This window comes from Octopus bimaculoides, chromosome 24 (assembly GCF_046866305.1).
Source record: "Octopus bimaculoides isolate indiv1 chromosome 24, ASM4686630v1, whole genome shotgun sequence".
In the NCBI taxonomy this organism is placed as follows: domain Eukaryota; kingdom Metazoa; phylum Mollusca; class Cephalopoda; order Octopoda; family Octopodidae; genus Octopus; species Octopus bimaculoides.
The window spans coordinates 29124126-29132268 of record NC_142951.1 but is presented as its reverse complement, the minus strand read 5'-3'; positions in this window follow the sequence as shown (position 1 = coordinate 29132268).

Here is an 8143-nt window from a genome sequence, read left to right as displayed (position 1 = left end):
TGTATGTTTTTAAGGAAAAGCAACGTTTATTTATTTATTTATACATTTGAATATATGAAAAAAATAAAATTAGGCTGAGATGGAGATCAAAGTAATTTGCATTAAAGAAAACAATAATTAATAAATAAATAAATAAATAAATAAATAAATAAATAAATACAAAAGCAAACACGAACAAAGAACAGGAATAACAAAAACAAAACAAAAATAACAAGGCCACCAACAACGACAAAAACAATAACAACAAAGATAGCAGCAACAAAATTGACAATAAGTACAACATCAATAGCTGCAATGAGGACAACAACAAGAATACTCCAAACTCTGGGCTCACAGATGTGCTGTGTCATCTCTCTGACTCTTCCACCGCTACTGTATCACCTTTCGCTTCTCGGAGTCGCCTGTCCCGTGACAACACCCCCCGGTTGAGGCACTCTCTCCGTTCACTCCTCTCTCCGTTCACTCCTCTCTCCTCCTTTCATTACCCATATTGTGTCCTTCTCTACCACCATCACCATAAACAACAACAACAACAACAGCAAAAGAACCTTCAACAACTGCAATAACCTCTCCAAACCCTTTTCAAACCTAGCTATTTCTTGTAATAGATACATCTAAAGCAGCATTGTTTTCATGGACTCTTAAGATACTACTGTGGGTCCCCAATTTATTATTCTGTTTGTATGGCCTCCCAAAATTTATAGACCCCGGTTGAGAACTGCTGGTCTAAACCAAGCGTTTTTAAACCGGTATACGCGTCCCTCTAAAGCAATGATTCCCAACCTATTTTTTCCCCGATGGGCCCCACTATAACTATCCATAAATATATATGCCCCACCAGTGGTTTCAAAAGAAACAATTTTATTCTTAATATTTTATCACAATTAAGATGGTGAGCTGGCAGAAACGTCAGCACGCCGGGCGAAATGCTTAACAGTATTTCGTTTGTCTTTACGTTCTGAGTTCAAATTCCGCCGAGGTCGACTTTGCCTTTTATCTTTTCGGGGTTGATAAATTAAGTACCAATTGCGCACTGGGGTCGATCTAATTGACTGGCTCCCCACTTCCCCAAAACTTTCGGGCCTTTTGCCTAGAGTGGAAAAGATGTGGTGAATGTAGTAAGATGTAGTAGGTGTAGTAAGAAGCTAACCCCGTCATCCTCAGTCAATGTAATTAATTAATGATTTGGGGATTAGCGGTGGGATACTTAAGAGAAAGAGTCATAGATAATCCAATGGTGACTAGATTGGTCGGGAGTTTGTTAGGGTCGTGGTTGTAGTTGTGTTGGTAGTAGAGATGATGGTGATATATTAGTGGTGGTGGTGGTGGTCGTCGTCGTCATGGTAGTGGGGGGGGGGGGGGTAATGGTGGTGGTGGGGGTACGGGTGGTAGTGCTGGCGGTTAGTCATGGAGGTGGAGGTGGTTTGGGTAGGAGTATGGGTAGGTTTATATGATCGTGGTGCTTGAAATGGTCGCGCTGGTTGTAGTGTTGACGTGGGGGTGGTGTCGACTGCGATCGTAGCAGTGATGGCGACGGTGGATGCAGAAACGATTCTGATAATGGAAGCCATTGTAGTGATGGTGGTGGTGGTGGTGGCGGCGGCGATGGTGAATGCGATGAGGTGATTCTGGTGATTCAGGAAAAATAAAGAACATAGAAGTTTGAAAAGTAAGCAAAAAATTATTTAGAGAAAAGCACTTAATTTGACGACTGTGTTTCATGGGTATAGTTCCACTGATCGTGAGAATCAAATATCGATTGCAACGGTTAGAACCGACAATTTTAGCTGCAGCTGTTAATAATATACATGTGACATGTTTTAGCACACAATGTTGCAACGTTTAGAACCGATAATTTTAAGTGCAGGTGTTAAGAAAATACATGTTACAGCAACCTGAGAATGCTGAAATGATTGATGAACATTTTAACCCCACAATTTAGGCCAAATTTTGCTAATCAGTTAATCAAAAATCATCTTGCACTTTACTTGAGTGGCCTAGGTAAAAATTTATTTGTCTCAACCCATCCTTCGTGCATATTCCATCTGTGCATAACATTTCAAGAAAATCGGTTGAAAACTTTAAAAGTTATGGCAGAAAATAAAATTCATATGAGAATATGCATTGAAATGTCCTGTTGATTTTCGAAAAATTAATGCTGTTGAAAAATGATCTATTTTTTGAAATTCCAGGTGTGTAAGTGACCGCATGGGCATAAGCCCCCCACACGTGTGAAGTTTCATAATCTCGGTTGGATAATCTCGGAAGAGAAAAAGTAACAAATTCACAAACACACACAGCCACAAATGTATATATATACGTGTATGTGTGTACATATGTATATATGTGTGTGTGCATGCGTATATTTGTATGTATATATATCAATTTACACACACACGCATGTACATATCTATCCATCAGTCTATCTATCTATCTATCTATCTATCTATCTATCTATCCATATGCATGTTTGTGTGTGTGGTTGTGTATATGTAAGTATGTATTTATATGTATGTATGTATGTGTGTGTATATATGTATGTATGTGCATATGAATGTAATGCATGTATTCATGTATGTATTTATGTGTGTATAAACATACAAATCTACACATTATAATTGCAATAAACTTGTTAGCCACACTCCACTCCCATCCCGCTCCTCCTGTTATTTCAAACCACCCGGTACCAACTGGTTTACACAACCACCACCATCACCACCACCACCACCACCACCACCATCACAGCCACCGCCGTCGCCGCCGCTGCGCTCACTTTCCTAATCTCGTACGCCAAACGCTCTCCCACCACGCTACCAGCAGCAACCGGTGGGGGAGAGATAAGCTAATTGCTAATCCTTATTAGAAACCAAACGAAAATTTAACTCTATGCCTTGAGAAAACTGTTGTAAATCTCTGTATGTGTGTGTGTGTGTATGCGTGTGTATGCGTGTGTGTGTATGTGTGTGTGTGTGTATTTATGTCTATACATATGTGTGTGTATCAGTGAGGAAGGTATGGTAATTTTTCCGTCTTAGGTTCCTCGTTTCATTTTTGATCTCTTTCTCACATACACAAACCCACACGCATAAACAAATACACAACAGAAAATAAGCAACACGTTTATGCATGAAAAGCACTACATTATTTACATTATTTACATTATTTACATTATTTACATTATTTACATTTGACAGACATTTGTCCTCATCTTGTTTGTTGTTAACACAATGTTTCGGCTGATATACTCTCCAGCCTTCATCAGGTGTCTTGGGGAAATTTCGAACCTGAGTTCTCATTCCTAAGGTATTTTTGTGAGTTCGATTCAACCTGAGGTTAGCTTTTTTTTTTCTGTCATTTGTTTATATTTAAAAATTGTCGCTTCAAATCGGAGAATAAGTATCATTATAATAGTGTGGCTGTGTGGTAAGGAGCTTGCTTACCAACCACATGGTTCTGGGATCAGTCCCACTGCATGGCACCTTGGGCAAGTGTCTTCTACTATAGCTTCGGCCCGACCAAAGCCTTGTGAGTGGATTTGGTAGACAGAAATCCAAAGAAGCCCGTCGTATATATGTATATATATATATATATATATATATATATATATATATATATATATATATATATACGTTTGTGTGTCTGTGTTTGTCCCCCCAACATCGCTTGACAACCGATGCTGGTGTGTTTACGTTTCCGTAACTTAGCAGTTCGGCAAAAGAGACACCGATAGAATAAGTACTAGGCTTACAAAGAATATGTCCTGGGGTCGATTTGCTGGACTAAAAGCGGTGCTCCAGCATGGCCGCAGTCAAATGACTGAAACAAGTAAAAGAGTATATACATATATAGATAGATAGACATGTATATATATATATATATATGCGTGTGTGTGTATATATATACATACATGCACTAACATATATATATATATATATATAGATATATATATATATATATATATATATATATATACATATATATATATATATATATATATATATATATATATATATATATATATATATATATATATATATATATATATATATATATATATATATATATATATATATATATATATAATAGTTGAGAGGCAAAGGAAGACTTCAGATTTCTTTCAAATTTATTAAAGTAATTTCAGCGTGCAGCATATTTTGCAAAAACAACCACACCTCGTAACAAACCAACAAAGACCTTAGAGTTGTGAAGGCGAGGAACCACTTGGCAGCAGGTGAAACTTGAAACCGCCCGCTGACACAGTTTTCTAAAATGTAATAATAATAATAATAATAATAATAATAATAATAATAATAATAATAATGATGATGATGATGATGATAATAATGATAATTTTAATGGTAACAAACAGCCGTTTTGAACCGTAAGATACTAAAACAAGTAATTTAATATATGATGCTGCTTTGAACAACCCCATAAGGCATAAAAACACATTTCTGTTAAAACTTCATGCTTGTCTTGTGACATTAAGAAAGAGTCAGATTATGCAGGAATTGATGACGTAATAATCACGTCATCATTGTAGCCAATTAACGTTTAGCATTTTGGGAGTTCATTTGTCTAGCTTTTTTTCTTTGTTCTTTTCTTTTCTTTTTTTTCGTCTTCAGATTTTGAACCAATATCATAAAGTGCATGAAAGTTACCCCTTCTGATATGGTCAGCTGTAAATAAAGGAACAAGAAAAGGGGATTTCCACATTAAATTCTTTGTTCGGTGACCAAAAAAATTGGTCTTCTTGTTACGTCTGTAATCTTATATTTGTTTCAGTTATTGAACTGCCGCCATACTGGGGCAGGGTAGTGCTTTGAAAGGGGTTTGTAGCAGAAAACAATCGACCCCCCCCCCCCCCAGTATTCATTTTTTAATTTTTTCTAATTTTTAAGCCTGGTCCTTAATCTATCGGTCCTTTTTGCTGAACGGCTAAGTTAGACGGTCGTATACAAAAGAACACCAATTTGTCAAGCGGCGAGGAACAAACACAGGCACAGAGACACACAGACACGCACATGCACACGTAGACACACAGACGTTACACATGCACACGCAGACACACTCACGCATACACACATCTTTCGTCTTTCATTTTTTACTTGTTTCATCCATTTGACTGCGGTCATGCCGAGGACCACCTTGAAAGGTTTTAATCAAACAAATCAGCCCCATTACTTACTACTACTACTACTACTACTACTACTACTACTACTACTACTGTTGTTGCTATTATTATTATTACCTCCGCCTTCGCTAAGGCGGAGGTATTGTTTACAGTGGTGTTTGTTTGTCCGTGGACAAGATATCTCAGGAACCGCTATATAGATTCGGATGAAACCTTCAGTGATGTTTAGCCTCGTGATTGGCACGAAGTGATTAGATTTTGGGATCGATCCGGTACCGGACAAAGATTATGGATTATTTTTCCTGTTTTTTTTTTTTGTTTTTTTTTTACTTAATTTTTGAGAGCGGTCGGGTTAATTTTTAGTATTCTCATTTGTGAGAGCAGTCAAGTTTATTTCAGATATTCTCATTTTAAAAATCATCTCCGGCTATTCGTTGAGAGGAAGTTGGTGTTGCCCTGGTGGAGGTGTGCGTTCTCTGAGCGCTCTTGTTGTTGTTATTATTATTATTATTATTATTATTATTATTATTATTATTATTATTATTATTATTATTATTATTATTATTATATTCTTGTTCAAGGCGGTGAACTGGCAGAACTGTTAGCACGACAGGCAAAATGTTTAGCGGTATTTCGTCCGTCTTCACGTTCAAATTCCGCCAGGGTCGACTTTGCCTTTCATCCCTTCGAGGTCGATAAACACTAGAGTCGATGTAATCGACTAGTCCCCATCCTCCAAATCTGTGGTACCAATACAAAACAATGTACATGATAATATTTCCAATCAGTTCAGATCAGAAGTCGTGTGAGCCAGTGCTTGGTATTACATCAGGGTATTTATTACTTGATGGAGTACGTAACTTTTGTTGCACGAATTTTAACTTCGTCAGGTTGTTTGATGTTATCAGTATATTACAATGAAACGGTCGTACAACACTAATAACGATGAAGAAATTAAATTCGAAACAAGCAGTATCAGAATACAAGTTGTAGCTGATCTCAACAGATGTACTATTAAAAGATTCTCTAGCTAAGCACTCCCATTATATGATTAATTAGAATAACAGCAAACGATTCTTAGCGAATGACATTTTTTTTTTTGTTGTTGATATCATGAGTCGCTTTAAATTAATTAAATACGGCTGTTGATTATTCTTGACCCAAATCCCAACAAGGGCACGAGCGTGTTGCATTAGAATTGTTAAATAATGTGGCATACTGCGTAAAATTGCAAATAGATACTATGTAGATAGCTTGAGAGAGTGTGATATATGTATATATAGAGAAGGGGAGATAGATAGATAGATAGAGAGAGAGAGAGAGAGAGAGAGAGAGAGAGAGAGAGAGAGAGAGAGATTGATAGATAATGTACGTGTATGTGCTTATACATACATACATATAAAGAGAGACAGACAGACACGCGCGCGCGCGCGCGTATATTTATATATACACACATAGATAACTTTCTATGAAGAAAAAGAACAAAGAATTCCATGACTTTCTTCCAAACTAATCATTTTAGTCTTTTCTTAAATGTCTCACGTTATCAAAAGTATAATTAATAAGTCGCAGGTTATATTAGGCTGACGATTGAATGGAATGGTAAATGAAATAGTGCACTGCATAATTACTACGCAGTTGGCGGGGGGGAGGAGGGAGTTTTAAGAACTTTGCAATAATAACCAAATACCGATTCAACGGCATTGCGAATTCTATGCATCTTTTTCTATATAATTCATTAATTTCAGATCCAAATTTCTAATGACAAATTAGCGTTGTTTTTATAGCGTTGGAATGAATGCTTCAGGCGTTTTTTACCAAATTCCTAGGCACTGTGACATTATGATTAATAATAATAATAATAATAATAATAATGATATTAGTAATAATCTTTTCTAATATTGGCACGAAATTTGTGGGGAGGGGACTAGTCGATTACATCGATCTCAGTGCTCAACTGGTACTTATTTTATCGACCCCGATAGGATGAAAGGCAAAGTCGACCTAGGTAGAATTGGAACTCAGAACGTAAAGACGGACGAAATACCGCTAAACATTTTGCCCGGCGTGCTAACGATTCTGCCAGCTCACCGCCTTATGATTAATCTTCTACTATAATAGTACTCTTGTGTTTTTCTCCGTCACAACATAGGAATGCGAAAGGAAAGGGTGATAGGTGAATAAGGAAGGAAGGAGTGATGATAAACTGGTAGCGGGAGCGTTTCAATTCTGTGTGAGTATATGTGTGTGTATGTAAAAGGGAAGTATGTGTGTATGTTTATGTGTGTGTGTGTGCAATGGAAGTGGGATGGTGAACATTCAACGCTGAAAAGAAAAATCAAACAGCGTTTCAACTCTGTGTGAGTATATGTGTGTATGTATGTGTGCTTGTACAAGAGAAGTATGTGAATGTTTGTATGTGTGAACCAGCGTTCTTTCAGTAACAAACGATGATTGATGTCACATCTCAGAAGAAAGAAAGAACGAAAGAAAGAAAGAAAGAAAGAAAGAAAAGGAGTGAGGGGTGGAGAAAGAAAGAAAGAAAGAAAGGAAGAAAGGAAGAAAGAAAGAAAAAGAAAGCTTATGCACACACCGCCCTCCTACTTGAATACCATTAGAACTCCCGTTCGAAAAACATGTAAGCCATTTTCATTGTATTTATTCTCTTTAATTATATTCTTCATCCGTCTCAAACTTTAAAATTCTATCGTCTGTTGCAAACGTTTCCTTTCCGCCAATCAACGTTCAGTTTCTTTACTCCTTTTTCCCAAAGTCCAACGAAATTATATTCTACTCCTCCCACACTTTTAAACCGTCCATAATATTTTATACGCTTTATTTTATCATTTCTCCCCCAGCACGACCACCACCACCGATTATCTATTTCTTCGCCTATCTCTAGGATCCATTTTGTCTCTCTTACTCCGTTTATGCAAAATGATGAATGTGTATTTTTACGGAACACGAATGCGTTCGTGTTACTAGCATAATTTTTCATGAGCTCATCTT